The sequence below is a fragment of the Adelges cooleyi genome, unplaced genomic scaffold (assembly GCF_023614345.1).
Source record: "Adelges cooleyi isolate 19-005CV unplaced genomic scaffold, UGA_ACOO_1.1 ACOO_flye_CR_arks_rails_tigmint_CR_PRNA_23, whole genome shotgun sequence".
Taxonomy (NCBI): domain Eukaryota; kingdom Metazoa; phylum Arthropoda; class Insecta; order Hemiptera; family Adelgidae; genus Adelges; species Adelges cooleyi.
Window position 1 is genome coordinate 6037509 of NW_026095893.1, and position 19167 is coordinate 6056675.

At 29.1% G+C, this 19167-nt stretch overlaps 1 protein-coding gene across 2 annotated transcripts in view; it reads left to right on the forward strand.

Annotated features, from left to right (window-relative positions):
• LOC126835995 (protein amalgam-like) overlaps positions 1–19167 on the forward strand; it is a 192256-nt gene that overhangs the window by 42906 nt on the left and 130183 nt on the right. The window lies entirely within an intron of this gene.

The following is a 19167-nucleotide window of genomic DNA, read 5'->3' on the forward strand; positions in this document are numbered from 1 at the left end:
GAACAGTTATTATAATAACATTGATAATATTTTATTATCATTGGTTAAAACTCAAATAAACTACAGAAAAATTAAACTTTCACTTTAACCCTATGAGTATACCAATATCTATAATATATTACAAAATATATTTGTTTAAAATCCCATTTTATAGTTAAATGTATATATTCCTTTTTTTATAACTATTAATTTGTATTAATGAAAAATACTGTTTTATATTATCATAACTTTATTAGTTAATTAAAACATTTTAATTTATTATTTTATATTTTAATTAAATAAGCGTATAGTATTAAATTGTCTGGAGATTTTCTTATAATTGAAAATATTTACATCAAACAACACTAACATTTTTTTTTAATTTGTGTCACTGCAATAGTATATTTTTTATGTTGACTAAATAATTATTCTATTATTCTACAGCATTTTCACTTAATTTTTTTAAGTCAGGACTATAATACGCAATGCATGCATTACATGTACATACATTTTGTAATTAACGCTATGCAATGAATGCAGCTGTCTGTATTCCTTGTACGATTACTTAAAAGGTGTTTAAGATTATTTCACGGTACTTATTTATGCTACAATACTTGTAGCATAATCAATAATTGTACTTTGAATTATTTGCTTTTACTATTGTCTTATAATCTTAATTATACACTTCCGAGACTGCAATTGATTAATAATGTATTCTGGATAAGGTCACAACCATACGTGTTGTTAAATTCGATTAACTATATTTTAAAACCGAAATTGATTCATGCAGAATTATAATTATTCATTATTAAAGTGAGTGCCTGAATTAAGATATTTAAAAAATTCGAAATAAATGTTAAATAGATATAAATAAAAAACAAATTACAGTATTAACCGGTAACCTACTTTAATATTAGCATACCAAAAACTAATAATGTAGAAAAAAAAATAACATTTTTATATTAATCAAACAATGTGTACCTTATTTTATTCATATCACGTGTTTCGTTTTAAATTGCACTACGATTGAGTTTATATCCGAAAATGCTTACTTTTCTGTTACATAATATCTTTTGTTATTTCTGGTAATAACTGCTAACCATTTAACGGAATCAAAAAAATGTTATTCGTGTTTGAAATAAATACTATAATGTAGTAATACTATTCAACTGCTGACTTGATACAACCGAAATATTGTCTTGATTCAGACAACACACGGAATAAGATATTTATGTCTATGAATACATCATACTTTCTTTATTAGTATTTAAAACAATCACCTGGAGCATTTTTCTCTAAAATATAATTTGATGTTTTCGTTATCACTATTTTATTATCTACTTCGACTAATTATTTTCTTTAATAACTAATATTTATTATATATTATAATTTGGTCTTATAAACTTATAATTTCTAATCAATTTGTAATATTTGTTTATTACTTGGTATAGGTATATATAATATTATCAAAACCCTTAATGCTAACCACTTTCAAATATTTGTTCACTTATATAACTTTTACTCTTTCCTTGTAACTTTAAAATAATATTAAATAAACTTGTTTAATAATAAATAATTAAATATTCTCCAAAATTGTACACTCTTCATACTAGATTACTATTAATTAGTGATGGGAATCGGAAAATCCGGATTTTCACAAAAAAAACGCTATTTAAGCTACTTAAAAATCATATAAGTGTTGAAGAATTTTACAATATAAAGCTCTATATCTAAGTAACATTTTTTTGATAAATATGTGAAAATAAAACAAAACACCAAAGAGATACACTGCTATTGAATTTCGGATTTGTTGAAATCCGAAAATCCGGAATTGGAAAGCATTTTATAGACAAAGTTAAGAGTTTTTTTTAAAAATTTTTATCAACAAATTTTACTTAGGTACACATTTTTATATTGTAATAGTATTTAACATTTATATGATTTTTAAATGACTTAAAAAGCGTTTTTTTGAAAAATCCGGATTTTCGGATTCCCATCACTACTATTAATACAATATTACTTACCAGTTACCACTATGTAGTTATCATATAAATCGTAATAAAAGATAAATTATGTAAATTATTGGCCATTGAATGAATTTAGTTGGGCGCAATACGATTGCGCGCGGTCCTTATCGGCGGTACCTTTTTAGGCGTACGATTGCGCGCGCTATATTATTTGTACTTCTATGCAACGTTGCCAAATACATATATAGGTAAATATCCATACGAATTGTGGCGATCTGTACGCACATAAGCATACCATACATTGTTAGAAGACCTGTAGAAAATCTCGAGTTTGGCTCTCTGACACATGTGATAACAAATTGGCCACAACAGCTGATATATTCTACGGCAGGTGTGTTTTGGCACTCGCTCGCTTCGCTCCGCTAACTAAAAATATCCTAGGTTTACAGTCTAGGAGAAGGTCACAGGTTAAGTCAAATTTAAATTAAACAACTTTTTTAACGATATTTTTTTAATATACAAAACTTAACATTTTTAACGATATTTTTTTAATGAATATTTTTTAAATTATTTATCTAAGTAACCATTAGCGGCAACGTCGCATCCAATTTCACGCGCAATCGTACGTCTTTGAAGGGTCAAAACCGTGTTCTTTGTTATTCCGGCACCGCGCGCAACCGTACTCCGCCGATTTAGTTCAATTAAAACTATTTCAATTTAATGCTATTCATTTGTATTTGAAAATAAGATAATATATTGATTATGCATACTGCATATAGTATATGATATACATTAACAAGAAGGGCACTTAAAAATACGCATTTAGTTTATTTTGCTTTTATAACGAAAATGAAGGAATTTAAATTAACTTTTAAGATTTATCGCTAACGTATATTGTATTTATTATTTAGTTTTCATAAGTCACTAAAGCAGTAAAAGCTTCGTCAATAAATATAACAATATTGAATTTAAAGCGTCCATGTAATTGAAATACATTTCTTTGTAAAGGAATTATTTAGTATTTCTGGTTATACTGAAGTATTTTATGTTAGCATTTTGCTTGTGTTTGAAAGCTTTAACCGATAATAATTATTATGGGTATTCAATATAATTTCAATAAATTATCTCATCAACTGTAACGACATTGTCATTGCTATCATCACATAACTTACAGACTTATTACTTATTGATTAACGTCAAAACTCAAATCTTTAGAATCTAATTTTTTTATCTAAAAACGGTTATGTATTCATTATTTTAATTATATTTGAGGTGTTTTAAATTAAACTAAGTATAGACGTAGCTAAAATAAAATACCCTTCTGGTCGAAATAATGATAGAAACGATTTCATATGTGACTGCAGTCAAATTATTTTGATTTTTGAAAATACTCCTATTGGCGCTCGGCCGAAGGACAGCAGAATGATAAAAATAAGAATAACAGACAGAATCTTTTTTTCTAAGGCGTTTTATTTTGACAGACTTTAGGAGGATAAATATAAAAGGCTTATACGAATCTATACAGGTCTCGAACTAGAACAAATCCCGATAGACGTTAGATATGTGATATTTCTCGCGATAGTAGAAAGTTTCCGGTAGATAATAATATTATTCTTAGAGAAAAAACCCCAAGAATCCTCTCAGTCATAATATAAATCATTCAGTCTCGAGACAACCGAAATCCTAGGACTTAGGTAGACTTTTACCTAATAAACCCGTGTTTAGATTACGTAAGTTATTGCTTGTATTAAACACGGAAAAAATCTAGTATTAATAGTAAAAATGTATTCCTCGTCAAACTGATTGGGTACAGTTCCTGTAGTTTTATATAAATAAAATAACGTGACGAAAGATCATATTTGAATGCTGACTGTATTGCTATATTTTCTAATGTTTTCGGTATTTGTGATTGTACTACCAAAACAAGTTGATTGACTTATAGCCGTTTCACTAGCTAATCTTACAGTTTAAGTGGTATAGTTAGAGCAAACATCCAAAATATTAATGCCTAGTTAGCACAAAAAAAACTATCAAACTTCAAACACGTTTTCAATTCTCGTGGAAGTCGATATTTTATAAAAAAGTACGGGTTTTCAATTAATAGATACAAACCTCTGCCTTCGGTTTGGGATACCTCTGGGTCCCATTTATTTCTATTGGTGTCTACAAGTGTAAACAACGGTACACAATAATAAAACGGCGTTTCAGCACACTCAGACACAACGCAACCGGAAGCTATATTATACTTTACTCTGACAATCAAACTACTAAGTACATCTTATCGATTAACAATAGAATCGGACAATCGCTTGTGCGTGAGTACTAAAATGTGGTAAATATATTATTAAGCATTAATGTCGGCTGCATTAGAAGTTTGGTATCTACAGTCGAAGGATATAAATTGATCGCAGTACTAGTTGTTTATATTAGGTGGTCTTTGTTTGAAAATGCGTAGTTAACAGGTGTATAGCGATAAAATAATTATTATAACTGAAAGTGATAAAATCACTTTTAAATAAACACTTCGGTGCGAATTTCGGGTAGTAACATTCCAGTACGGTTCAAACCGAGTACAGTCCAAACTAAACACAGTATACAAAACAGCACCCTCAATTCGGTACTTTATTACTATGCTGCACATTTCAGAGCTATTAAACGTTATTACACAAGTTTATCTCACTCAGCCCGACGACAAGATGCTGTTCGCGGTTCGAGTAGTCCTAACCAAAAATTAGTGTCATCGTTTGCAAATCTAGTTGAGTTTAAAAAAAACACACACATAGTTGTATAATTATGACCTTTCGTGCTTCTTATATATTTTAACTCGATCCGACCATTTTTCTTGAAATGATAGTAAATCGAAGTTAAAAATTGAAAAATCGTATTTCATTAATAGTTTTTTTAATCGCACTTTTATGAATGAAAGAAGAGAATTTTTCAACTTTTGACTCACTATAGTACCGATTACATATGATTTCTCTATAGAGTTTTTTAAACTTAAATGCCTAATAGGGACAACAAATGTGTTGCAAATATTATAATACGATGTACACTCACTTAATGCGTAAAGCCCAAGATGATTTAAATTATAATTATTAACAGAAATTTCGGGTGAGCTGATACTGTGTATTAGTCAACATATACCGTTCGTTGTTCATTCCATTCGCATCGCATCTGTACATTGGCACGTATATTACTTAAGACGTATATACACACAACATGTCCGTGTACTAATGCCGTATAAAAATAAAATACCTCCGGGACTCGTTTAATCCCGAGTTTTACGTTAGTCGCCGCTACCGAGAGAAAATTTTACCGCCGCTGTGGCCGATATAAAAGTGTAATCCGATGTACGGTTATGGTAGCTGCAGGAGATGACGAAGACTGGAAGGAGAGAGGAAGAGGAGGTTGCGACTGGTCGGAGATTCAAAGTTAGTGTTTTAAGGAGCCCCGGGCGCATCTCTTCCTCCACGACGCCTCGACATACTTTAAGACAACAAAAAGTAATTTGAGACGGTATCTCTACCCCGTGTTCACACTTATACGTGTTCATTGAAAAGTCGCAAAATTTCGTGATTGTCCTAAGTATCAAATGTTTTTACAATAAAAGTCAAGCAATGCGTAATTTGAATTTGTGATTATAATTTTTCGCCCATTAACAATCGGTAATAACATATATTTTATGGATATAGCGCTGATTTTCGTTAAATACTAATTACTTTTTCAACATAGGACGATAGTTTTGATGATAACCTATTTTAAATCGTATTATTGTAACGTAAATTCACTCAAACTTTGGTTCTAGGTGGCCAAATATTATTAAGCCCTAAAAAAAATGTTTGACGTTAAAATTTCTCTATTAAAGCTTAAACGCTTTATACAAACTGTACATCAAGTAAATAATATATCCTATTATTTTTTATAGTACACTATTTATAAAATATTACAATATTTGGCCATGTTTTAGCGCAGATAAAAATAGCACTACGCGCTTATTCTACCGCACTCCACCTTCCATCCTACCCTTTAACCTTTAGTAACTTAAAAAGTAATTATCCAAATTTGGTTATCGACCAGTCAACATTTTCAGCTAACTATTCTTTATAAAAAGGCTAGCTATAATGTAATAAAATTAATGTACCAAAAAAAAATAGAAAAAAAAGTAAAATAGTTAAGCGCAATAAAAACCGTGGTGCTTATAGCGCAATTGATTATAAATTAATTTAAAAAAAAAAAATCTTAAAAATATTCACTAGACAAAGTTATTTAATTTGTCTTATCTTTGTGGGTCACCCTGTATAATGAATGCTCAGTCAGTTTCGTGAGATTGAAATGTTTTGATTAAATTAGGTAATAGATTTATTTTATAGTTAAGCTTCTTCCTCTGTTCACGTTTGTCGTTAAGACATGATAATTTGTAACTTGAATTAAACCGACATACTTTTGTTGCGACGATTTCGCGTACAAAAACTATCGTCCCGGAGTCAGACAGCTAGCCGGAATTGGTAGCAGCAGTACGGGTTTTATTACCCTTAACTTCCGAATGTCATATTGGCAAAATTCACTAGGACTAAAGGAACTATCTCGGCAAACTATTTGTATTCTTGTATTTTAAGTATATTATCATTTTTGAGGTTCATAGAATTTTGCCTAACTCATCATCAAACAATACAAAAAAATCGTCCAATTTATTTTCAATAAAGTCACGCAATATTTTGTTGGTTCGTGTTTTTGTTATTTTTAGCAACAAGAGGAATTTAAATGACAGCATGTAATTTTGGAGAGAAATTTGTGGCAATTTACACACAACCATAAATTGCTTTAGCTGTTAAAACATTTTCTTTCCCTTTAAACAGTATTTTTCGGTTTCGTTTGTTTGAATAAGTAATTAATGTAACTTACGACCGTGTATAAATGTTTCCATTGTCATCAACAGGGTTCGGTCATCCGTGTAATTTTTTGTTTTTTAGGCAAACACTTCTAAAAATATTTGAATTCACTGCGTTGTAAATAATGAGGTTTTTTTTAACACTGTACAAACCATGTTATTTACCACGTTATTATAATCCTGGAGCGATTGTTAACGCTTGCTTAAAGTCGCTACCAATCTTATATCAGCAAACGAGTTTATTTGTCCATCAATTTATCAATATGAATGAAACTGGATAACATAGAACTACAATATGGCTGTAATACTTAATAGTGTAATGTATATGTATGCTTGTTTGAATTTTAAAGGTCATAACAGCTACAAATGTCAATTACTTGTTATTAGAGAACTTTTTATCGGATAGTCTTTAAATTACAATTAAACAAACGTTTCATACAAAATCTATAAAAATATTTTATAAAATAAATATTAGAGGTCTTGTTTTACGCCTATGGTAAAAATATGACTTAAAATAAATAATATTAGAGAGTTTTTAAAAAACAAACAAAAAGTATCCTACAAAGTGTATCTGTTTGTTAAATTTACTGTTTGTCAACCAATTTTAATTTAAGAGTTTTTAAGTTATGTTATAATTATTATGTCTTGAGTCTTAACACTGGACATCAAAAAACACTAGTACTCGAGGGCACTCACAAATCACATCCACGAATAAAGTAAAAAAAATAATATAAAATATATTCAAGCTCTGCACTCGATTAATCTTAAAACTAAAATTAAAAAAATAAGATAACACACACATAAGGAGTACATAATAATGCGAGCTATACTAAAAAAAGTAAACACTAACGTGTTAGTTACCGGATCTAGTAGATGACAGGATAGTCATGGCGGTATTTACTTTAGTTTAAAACAATAGTTTTATATTATGTATTCATTGAGGTTTTGTTTATACTTAAGTATTTAAAAGATATTAAATTGCTACATTTACCTAATAGATTTTAACTATGACGTGTATATTATGCGTATGATTTACTGCAAGTTGTATAACACTGGCTAACAAAATACAAACAACTGTTATTATTTATTGGATTTTATTGTAAGTTCAATCATAAATTACTGGCAAGTAATGAGTAACGAGTCATAATGTTTATCACCATTCACTCAGTAGTTAGGTAACGTACTATAATTATGTTTATAATAAATATTGAAGCATAATTTATATTGATAATTAACACGGTAAAATAATTTGATTCTATTATCTTTAATTAAATGTTTGAGGAACTTAATGAAAATGAAATAATATGTACTATATTTATATATAAATATATATAAAAGTATAAGTACTCGTTTTTCAATAATGATAGAAATTGTATTTATATGAATTAGGGTGGAAGTTATTAAAGCGGGGCTCTTGATATTTTCATGGTCAGTACTCAATTACAAAGAGTATTGAATTAAATTTCCTTTATCTGGTTTATCGTATATTTTCCCCATTTGTATAATTAATGTTTTTTTATATATTTGTGTTACCCGATGACAGTGAAATATTTTACTAAATATATGTTTCATTATACAACCGTTTTGCCAAGTAATGAAAATATCCGTGTTTTAATTGAAATTGTATAAATATACGTATAATCACTTAAAAGCGATATCCTTTTTGTCGGTTTGAAGTACAACACGGTCAATCAGTTTTGAATGGGATTGCACAAACGGAAGGTATATTTTTGCAAAGGTCCTTTTGATCTGGGCTCGTTTCAATTTGAATGCTTTGATTTGGTTTATGTTCAAAGGGATAAATGGAATTGAATTTGAATGGTGCACACCAATTAATTTATGAGGAATCCGCTTGTTTGTTGTTGTTAATGTTGTAGTCATGGTCAGCTGATACTCCTTTTATCTATACTCAAACGTATAATATTATAAGGATTCACAATATGCTGGCTAAGTTTTAAGCGTGATTGGTATACGTGCTTACAATTTACATACCTAATCATTCCGAAGCTTTAGTTTACATATATTGTCGACTATAATTTGATCATGAAAGAATGGATAGCTTAAGCAGCCCTAAAAAAAATATTGTTAACTTATGCCTTAAAATTTTAATAAGAAAATATGAAACAAAACTATACATTATATTATTCTTATTTTTGTTTATAGATTTAATTTGAATTATTTGGTTTTATTTTGAATTGGTGAAAATGAATCAATTGGTTAAAAATAAGGTCCCAATATATTACAGGATTTATGATGAAAAGAGTTTACTTATTTGTGTAGTCAATTGTTTCGGTTTTTATCTTAATTTGCAACATTATTGCTAAGTCCAAATGTAGTTGACAGAACAGCGATTTACGTTTATTATGTATTCTCCAATGGGTTGATAATTTATATTATGCAAGAGAACAATTTTTTAATAACCAAACATACATATTATTGTTAAGTGACAATATTGTGCTTGTTGTGTATCACGCTATGGCATATGAGTAAATTAGTTTCTAGAATTAAAGTCTATAGAGTACAATAGTATCTTAGGAAACTACATAAAAATAATATCAAATTATTTAAAAAAGAAAATGATTAAGGTCTTATAAAAATGTTTCGTTAGGTAAAACAAATGACATCGAATGTTAAATAGTTTAATAAGGTAAGGTTTATTTAAATGTATTTATTTTTGTAAAAAACAAAATTGTGTATATGAGCATATTTTTATTTCGTAGCGAATTTGATAAAACAAATATTTTAAGCTTTGCAAAATATGTATGCAGTTATTATGTGTGCAATATATAAATAATATTAGTTATTACTAATTACATATCACCCCACCTCACTAAAACTATTTTAATTCACTGATAGTATTGTAAATGTCAACTTCATAAATCACAAGAGCTTACAATTTTCCAATTTTATTTATATTCTAAATCTTGTTATTGGTCTATTATTTTAGCGTTAACTATATTTATAGGTACAACGTTATTAAGGTAGAACGCAACAAACATAAAATTATAATACAACTATGAAGTTTTACTCCAGACAACAGGGTTTTTTGTCTTATTTTCGTTTTAATCGTTTTCTGGGGTTACCTGGGTTATTGATATTAAAATTAGCGAGTGACGATGATAGGATAGGTTGGAGTGAAATCGCTTGTAAGACAGTTTTGGTGACGTTTTGAACTATTGGAATTAAGAGGTTGTTATGGACTGGTTTATTTGAATCATCGTTTGGATCTATAGTTATTTGAGGAAGGCATTTGGATTTTGTTTAAATTTGAGGGCTTGGTTGAGCCCGAGTCAGATGTGCAAAATAACTTTATTGTTAAGACTAACATGTTTGGATAATAGGTTGACAGAATCGGTTGTTCAAAGCTAGTCTCTTGATCCAGATTTGAGGAGTTCAAGTCATTTAGTTGTCTAAGTAAGACCTAGATAACGCACTTTTGTGCATAAGAGACTGGTAAGTTATTGAGAGTCATACTCGTAGTAGGGCAGTATCTTAGTATGAGCGTAAAAGTACAACGAAGTATTTATAATAAATTCATTTTTTGTTAAAGAATGAATAATGTTTTAACTTTGAAATAATTATTAACAGTAAATGAGATAAATCAGGAAATAATTATAATATTTTAAGCCTGATATAAATCATCATCATCTTACAACTAGTACCTACATAGCTGTATAGATATAATACATAGCTTTAAAATTTTAGTGTTAATAACACGGTAGCATTTGTCATCTTTTTTAGTTTTTCAAAATGCGCTTGTCTAAGGGTATTTTTGTATTTATCTAAAAAAAAAAGTATTTTTTTTTTTACTTTCATTTCATTTTAACCTTTAATCACTCCGCTTAAAATTTGGACGGCCATCTCACAGTTTAATATGCTTATGTCGATGAACGTAGAATATTTGTAAATATTATTATGCAGCAGCATAATGTTGGAATAACCCAATCTGTTTTGGAATGTTATTCACGAATCGGTAGTTTTAAAAATTGGGTATCTTTAAGCGGATTCGTGCGTTATAATAGTAAATAGCTAAAGCCGCATGTTGATTTTACCAAGTATGTCGAATAAGATCCAATGGAGCGGGAAAACGACATTCGCTGTTGGCTTGTTTTTGTCGTCTCTTCCTCGCCGAATCCAATATAATAAAGTCGTTATATTAGTGTTGGCCTGATCGGTTGTTGGTTCAGTGGAAATTCCAACCATGAAACACAAGATTGACATTTTATTAAAGAGAAAAACAACAATATTTTACATTTTAAGTGGATGAATTTGTTTTTACGTTTATTTTCATATTTGAATATGACATATCTATACAACATGGTAGTAGCACAGTTTTAATTCGAGGACGCCAATAATGACCAGATTCGGTCGGTTAAAACACTATAATATACTTTGTAGGATTGTTATTTATTAAAATGTACCTGTTTTTTTTAACGGTTCGACAAAATAATTTTTAAAACATCCTTGTTGCAGCTAAATTTTACGAAAGACATATTTGTATCCTAGTTTTTTTCAGGGTACTAAGAATCATTCTACAATATACTTCCTCAGACCTCAAACGTATCTATGTATGTTCTCGCTTATCGGTACCACTGACCGCTTGCAGAAGTTTGGTGTAATGTTAAACTACATACATTTTTGACGTCTCGCTTATGAAGGTTTATTGCTGCGAGCACTGGAGTCAAGAGCATGCCGGCTGGTCGTGACGACTAGTGTTACGCTCTTCCGTTAGTATATTTTTGCATAAATTCATGTCTGTTGAAAATGTACTCAGTCAAACTGGTGTGTATATTTGTATGAATATATATATAAGAGTAATGTATAAAATATATGACTTACGAGGGTGTCCACACGATACTACTACTATAGGTAGAAAAAAAAATAAAAAGCGAGAGGCGATAGTAAGAAATAAAAATATCTACATTAAAAAGGGTCACATATCGCCAGGTATTTCTTCTACAGCAAAAAAAGCATAATAAACATCCATCATTGTTCCGTCGAATGCTTGACCTACGCGGCATAACTTACTCTGGCAATGGTTGTGATGGAATTATTCATTCGTAAAAATTTGGTTGTACACTTATTTTAGACGTCGAGTAGATATTACAACAACCGCGTCTTGATATTGCATTTGTTTATACAAAAAACGCTTTAACTCAATTTTACTTAAATTAATATCGAAGCCTTAATTGTATGTTTACAAACAAGTAAACTTATGCCTGGTAACAAAAAAAACATAACTTGAAATTGCGTGGCAGATGAAATAAATAATGTAAAAGTTTTAAAAGTTTTAATATTTCATATTTTGAGTACATTGGAGCGCGTAAACAAAAAATATCAACCCTCCGTGGATTAAAAACCTAGTTTTGCCAGATTAAAAAAAGGGGGTTTGAATTTTGTCCATAATGTTAACACTCTTAAAAAGAGTGTTAACATTATGAACAAGCAGCTTTAATAGCTACACTTTGCAGCACGTTTCCACTAATTTTAAATAAAGCTGAATTAACAATTTTTCATCATATGCATATTCAATAGGTAAAAACAACATTGGACACACGCGTAAAAACACATAAAAGGAGCGAATGTTAAACTAGTTGATATGTTATCATCTTCAAACAGTGACTAAGTCTTAACCACATTTCAATTAAATTAATTGTTTTGTGTTACTTATTTAATTCATATTTTTTTTAGTTTTACCCGTTCACTTGTGTCACGTGTACTCAGTCATTATTTGGACTAGTAAATTTTAACTCGAGAGTTACATTTTTAAAGGTACTCTAGCCTGTTAAGCTTCTTGGAGGTCATGTTAGATTTTTAAGGGAGAATTTAGAGTTACTTAAGTAACTATAGCCTTAGCTATCTTTTTCATTAGGATCCAATGATTCTACTCTATCGACGGTCGTCACTTTACCTAACATAGCCAACTAGCGAAGCAGACACATTACACATCGAGAATACTGGGCTGGATCTAATGATTTATTTTTTTGTATTTGTTGAACGTAATAACAGTAATAATTATACTAAAACTCTACAACATAATTTTCATATTTTAATAAGGACTGATCCTTTTTTCTAGCTTAGAAAAATAAAATTGGTGTGCTGTTACGAATTATACGATTTTTTTTGCAGGCACACATTCACGTTATTCGTGACAATGATCAAAATGTTTAAATATTAATAGGATTAAAAATAATTGTAACTTTGAAAGTAAAAAAAAAGGTTTTTAAATTACCTACTGTAAGATATACAACTATTAAATGGATAAATTAACCATAATTAATGTACTATTATAACACAACGTTCCGTTATTATCAGCTATTCCTATTCAATAGTGATCTATATTTTATTTATAAGTAAATATAAGTAATGTTGTTTTATTCATATCTCAGAAAAATAATAAACTTTTTCTGACTGAATAATATTATAATGAAAAGTAATGGAAGCACTTTCCATTAAACATTCTAAATTATATTTTCACTAGCATCAACGAAGATGAAACACAAACAGGAAATTAAAAAGAAAAAAGTGAGCATGGTATAAGGAGCACAACAAATTATTACAAACGTTGAGTGTTTAGTATAAACATGTAATATTATATAATAAATGTAAATTATATAATCATTACGTACAAAATTGATGGCTGAACCCCCTTCTAAAAACAAGTAAAGAGACAGACTGACGTCTAACGTGATGGATATAATACTGCTAAATATGAGAATAATAAAATATTTTATATTTACATTATTTAAATATTAAAACAACGCAGAAAACAATGTAATAAATTAAACTTAAGTCAATAATGTAAAACATATTTTTTCATATGTAAATTTATCAAAATTGAAGGGGTGTAATTTAAAAATTACATTTCATTTATTATAATTAACTTTTTTTTAAAATTAAAGGGCAATTATCTCTAATATAATGCACTATTATAATTGAAGGGTCACGAGGAAAAAAGATCAATGTCAATTTTTTAAATTTACTTATTAACATAATTAAATTTTAGAAAGGGTTTGAGCGTGAGAAAAACATATGTTGTCGGTAAACTAAATATATTTGAGTAAAAGAAAAAAAAATTTACTAGTAAAAAATAAAATAATATCTCATTTTCACAAAAAAATTGGCATTGATCTTTTTTCCCCGTGACTCTTCAAATATTATTATCGGTATTTCTATGTTTTCAATATAAATAATAAATAGGATTTAAAGCCATACAATTTAAATGTATCCTAAAAGACGGTCTTACCTTAATCTAAATCTTTGAAAACTACCCGTAACCCGTAAAAACCAGTTTTTCCAAATAAATGAAAAAAGTTGTTTTATTTTTTTCTCGGATAATAATTATGCACAAAATCGAATATTTTGTCTTTTCCTGTGAGGCGGATTTAGTATTTAAAACTTAACTAAAGTTGAAATTGGATAAATATTTAATTTAAAAAAATTGTAATTGCCCGTTCTCTGAAGTCTCGTTAAACCATATACGAGTAGATGTTAATATTATTGTTAAGACATGTTAAACTTTCGTATGCGTGACTACTAAGTCAAGTTTAAAAAGGTTATAGTGCATGCGTTATTCGGTCTAGTCCTAGTATAAACCTCACCTACCTGTCTGCTACGTCAGATTCATAAATATTTCGTTAAGCTCTATCCATAGTAAATGATTAAAGCGTAAGTTCTTAAAATACATAGTAAGCAATTCAATAGAGACTTCAGGCGCTATAAACGCATACAAAATAAAAATAGTAATATTCGTTTCTGGCAATAATTTGAACTATTCCGGTTGTATTTATTAATCATTAGTACATTTTTATACACAGTTGTCTTATTATATTTTATTTGTCTGTCACAATAATTATTTGACAACCCCTTGTTTAAATCGTTCAGGCGTAGAGTTAAAAAGCGGTTTATTAGTACTTATTCCGTTTCTAGTCCGTTAACGCGGTTAGCGATACAACAATTTAGCATACTACCAAAAATAACGTTGACAGTATTCATACAACTTTCATAGCCTATGGTTGATTTTTGAAAGATTATTTTTATTTTGATAATTTATTCGTATTAAAACTTTAAACGTTTTTTTTTCATTATTTTACTTTTTGTTCAAACAGTAGTATAATTACAAATATACTTTAAAATTGCTTTTACTTTTTGACTATCATTACAATGTTGATAATTAAATTACAAAAGTAACTCTTCAAAAACTTGTCATGCTTCGCAAACCATAAAATGAAACTTTTACATATTTACTAGATAGCTATTTTAAGTAAACGTTTTTTCAAGCATCTTTATGTTTGAAATTAGATATTATTTCAATCAATATTTGTTTTTATTTTGAAATGTATAGTTTTAAGCTAATTTGATGTTTAATTGTTCTTATAATTCATTATTCAATTATTTGTTATTTGGCTTTTCATTGTTAGATAATTCGATATTTTTTCAAATAATTTGATAGTAACACAATTGGAATCCCAAAGTAATGCCAAACATTTGTAAGCGAAGATGTTAACCATCCCTATACAACTCTGTAATGTAGAGAAAAACGGGAAACCACCATGTTATAATGCCTAGGATTGCCGATTCATGCATGAAATAATCCTTATCCTTAAATAAAATATTTTATGAACGATGGACGTATTTTATGTTCCAGTGAAATATTTGAATAATTTCTTTTCACAGAATTTTACAAATGACCCCCCGGATGTCAAAGCTTCGCCCTTTTTCCCATACTGTAGCAAAGAGAGAGTACATGCAGTAGATAGCCTACAATAATAACAATAGTAATTTTATACGTCATTAATTAATAAAAAAGAACTTCGGTTGCCGAATTCTATGCGTATAAGTAAAAACATGTATTTTGAAAAACATAAATTTTATTTAAAATTAATCATAATTTTTTTAAATAATAATTATTAGTTATTATTGTAAAATTAAGAATAATTTACTGGAAAAATTGACTGGTCTATAACCAGTTTTGAATAATTATTTGTAAAGTTATTTAAGTTTAAAATGTAGGACAGATTTAGGTGGAGTGCGGTTGAGGAATGCGTGCAGATAAAAATAACTCTGCTATCCACCTTCCTCCCTTCTTAAATTTTAAACTTTAATAACTTAAAACTATTTATTAAAAACTGGTTATCGACCAGTCAACATTTTTAGAAAATTATTGTTAATTTAAAAAGTTAAAAATAAATGTACGTTACCATTTAAGTTTCAAAAGTTAATAAAGCTTTAGAAAATACTTAAAAAGATAAAAATTTGAATATTGTCTCATACAGTAATATAACACAAACACTAATATTTTAAAAAAGAAACACTACAAAATTCAATGATTTTAAGAGTTAACTAGTGTAGGGCGTTAAAAGAATTACCCGGTACATACTACACTTGTAATATTACATGAGGCCGGGGGGGGGATAGTATTGTGTTAGGTGCTTTTTTCGATAATATTATATAACATATAATACCTTAAATACAAGAAGCTTTAGCTTCTATTCAAAATTTTTATGATAAGTTAAACGTATTATTAAGTTGCTGTTTTACTATTTTTCTCTCTGAATTATTTATTTTCTAAATATAATTTTGAAATACGGTAGCCGTATACCCGGTTAAATGTAATATTAAACGTTAAACTTTTTGACAAAACTATACAGCGCACTAAGAAAATGTAATTATTAATTTGACTTTTTTCAACCTTTTTTACTCTGCTTCCCTGACTTTAAATTACTTATACAGTGAAAATATGAATATAATACTTTTATTATTATTTACTTAGTTTTTTTTCATGGTTTAGTAAAGCTTTTTATTATGTGAAGGTAAGCGCACTCTGCTTAGGGTATTTCATTGAATTAATAAAGCATTAAACATAACATTATTACTTTTATGGATTGAATAATACGAGCTATTTTTAAATTTTGTAATTGTAAAGTTTCCAATTTTAAGATTACTTAAAGATTTCACTGGTCGCAGACGGCAGAAGTTATAGTATCCGGAAAACTACTAAAATATTCATGGCTTGTTTTTCTAACTATTTATTTGGTTCCTTAAAATGTCCTCATCGTGTTTTTATATTTTACTTTGAAGTTGTACAATGTTAACGTATTTATAACTCAAAACTGAAGGGCGTGGTGTGCCTCAGTGGTTACTTTAGGTGACACTCGAGGAGCCTGATGTTAAGCAACGTCCATCGCAGTTTGATCCCTGATGGATGACCACGTGTTTTTACCGGAGGCATATGCCAAGTATGTAAAAAAATATGCTGAACTACTCATTTTTAAGTTCTATTCCAATTAGAGTTCCGAATTCGTTTTATTATTGTAGTATATTATAATAATAGTTGCTCAGAATAATTAATTAAGTATATTTTCTTCCGTTGGTGATGTTATAAATCATGATTCAATGGTCTTAAAATGTCTATACCAATGTTTCGAAGATGCTATATTAGTTTTTTCATTATAAATTACCTAATTGATAAACAGCGTGGTTATAACAAAAAATTAGAAATTTTAACGACAAAAGACACTTTTTTATATTTTAGACAACTTTGTTTTCATAAACACCGATTACATTTAATACAAAATTACATTGTTGAATGGGAAGAAACTAGAACTTGAAAAAATAGTATGAATAGGTGTAGTAATTGCTACTTTATTTATTCTTATTGTTTGTAAGTAACAAGCAGTCGACTGATACAGTAAACTGTGACTGCGTTATCTTATTTCAGCGTTTATCAAACGCAACACGGTGAAATGTGAATATATTATATAGATATGTCTTGTCTATAGTCCTAAAGGTGGAAGGGTTCTCTTCCCCCGACACATTGTGCACTTTCTATGAATCCGTTTTCAAGCTATAGGTATAATGACAAATTATGCGCTGCAAACCGAAGAATAATGATAAAAATTCAATAGGCGTTTGTTTCGGTTTTTAGCTAATGTCTTTTATGTTTTGTTTTCAATATCATTAACCACTCGACCACCCTCGCGTTGTATACAAAAGCTTCCACGGCGTATGGTACGTGAAAGATGGGCGTAAAACTAAAGCCGATGAAGACAATTATTTTACTTTGTTATGACCGCGGGCAGAGGTTGGCGACAAAGACCAAAACGACCGTGCCCCCCTTCTTTACCCACTGACGTACCCCCTTTTCAATTTATTAATCATTTATCAGTTCCGGGTGACCCTTGGCCGTTCAAAAGTTTATATTGTGTTTTATCGTGTGCGTTGTGCGCCGCAACCACTCAGACAAACGGAACAGCGTTCAAGAAATCGTATCGTATCACACATGTAAATTGTAGATGTACTGATATAATATATATATATATTTTACAACTGTGTGCGACGTTGTCGAAAATCTACCACATAAGCACTCGGTATCAGCCAAAAGTTCTTGCGACAACCTCCAATTCGTCCCTCACCTCTGCCCGAGCTTCTCGTTGCCACCGTTATAATTACCCCATCCGGTATACAAAATCCGAAACAAATGTAGTAGCTTGCCCTCGTTACCATAGCTATAGCCTACACATATACATATATCTAATGCTGGACGTAACGGAATTTTCGAATTGTCATTATTCATGCGAACCGTAATAATATAACGACCGTAAAGAAGCTTTGAAACTATTAATCCTACTGCTGCCGGTCGGTGTACATATTATTATTATATAGTTTTCCTCCTTGGTGTTTTGTCGACCGGCGAAATTCTACTCAAGAGAAATGTACAGTGTCCCTAAACACTAAACGTTCGGCCCGTTAACCGTCGACGGCACTACGCTGTTATTGTTGTCATTATATTGCAAACTTTCCGCGACGCCGACAAAACGAATTATTTATTCTGGCAGACAAGCTAAATAATAATAAAAATAATATTATTGAAAATTAATTTATTTATTTTTAATAATGATTTAGTTAATTATTGATAAAATACCGTTTTCCGACATCGTTAAATAGTATCAAACAACTTTTCACGGTTCATTAATAAATCAATTTTATTGTAGTTTATTATCAAAACCGAAAGTCTAACTTTGTCGTATTCTTTTTAATTAAGCCGATATTTACGATGATAGGATATACTATGGTGTCGTCTTGGTTCTTAAAAAGTTGTGATGAATCGAGCATATTATAAAATATTCTTTAAAACCCCACAATTTATGTATAAAGTAATATACTTTTTATGATTTCAAGCATATATTATATTTTATTTTTCTGAATGTTATTTATATAGTTGACAAAAAACATATATCTAGTCAAAAATAAAATGGAAGCTAAGTTTTAATAAAAGTGTCAAAAAAAAAAGGATTAATAATGAAAAAAAAAATACATAAAAACTTTAAACTT